A 1,210-nucleotide genomic window follows, 5' to 3' on the forward strand; every position below is an offset into this window, starting at 1 on the left:
TTCAAGCATGTTTTGTTAATAACATTTCTCTTCAATCAATCAAGCCAACACCTCTTTCTTGGCCACTCGATGCTTCCATCGGTGCAATAGGTGGGAATTACTGTGGCTCTGTGATTTTGTAAAATCGTAGTACAGCCCTCAATGCCGACATCGCTACAAAAGCCAACTCTTACCTGTGCTCAAATAAAGTGGGGTTCCAATAAGAATAAGAATAATCAGTGGCCCTACCTGTGCTCATCAGGACAACGAAAGTGTTATTTTTGTCTAAGGTAGTTTCACGCCAAAATACTAAGGCATTCACTTTCCGAAAATCAAGTCGCCTTCAGTCTAGTAGGTGCTGTCCCACAAAGTATAAATTTGACGAGCAACGTTTCGGAAACTGAAGTTCTTTATTACAAAAATGTATTAGTGTTAATTAAAGGATGACAAAAGTGTTACAAGACACTTACGAGGAGAAAGGCGGAATACTTTGGCTAATCAGTAGACCAAATCTGGAATGTGCACATTATTCTATTAGCAAAACATATATGTGCTTATCCCTCCACATCGTTCCGCATAACCAGCGTTGTTGATGCAGGGATTAAATCCACACAAAACCAAGTTTCCCCGATTCTCATCTCGTCGTAGTGTGCCAAAGGTGAAAAAGTAGACAGTTAATCTATTACGCGTTGACTCGTTTCCGCCAAAGACGTCAAGTCGTTTTCATGTTGCTGCACAGTGACGTCGTCAAACTCATGAGTAGTTTAGCGTGGAGGTGATGCGTATACTTGCTTAGGAGCGCCATATATGACATGCGCATTTCATCATCATAAGTCTTCATAATTTCGAGGTTTGCGTAAACGATGTCTGCGTGTCTCAACAGTTCCGCCCACAATTCAACCTAGATCTGGTTAAACTCACTAATGCGCTTCTCAAAGGCCAAATAAATGTTGGCAAAGTGTCTCCGTGACGCCACATTGAAAGGTTGCTGTAAAGTTTTAAAAAAAGCCACATACACAGCAGGAAAGCCGCTGGAGTAGGGGCTTTGTGGCCTTGCGAGTCTCTCCCAAAGTCGTGACGAGCCACAACAGCGTGGAGGAAGAGCTATTGGTAACGTGCAGAGACTGGGGCACCGCAGGCATGATCAGGGACCTGTGGAGTCTGAATGGCCCTTGTAGTTTAAAATACCGTTAAACAAACAGCAAATCACCACATGGCTCTTCCCATTTGA

The sequence above is a fragment of the Echinococcus granulosus genome (assembly GCF_000524195.1).
Source record: "Echinococcus granulosus chromosome Unknown EG_S00005, whole genome shotgun sequence".
NCBI lineage: Eukaryota > Metazoa > Platyhelminthes > Cestoda > Cyclophyllidea > Taeniidae > Echinococcus > Echinococcus granulosus.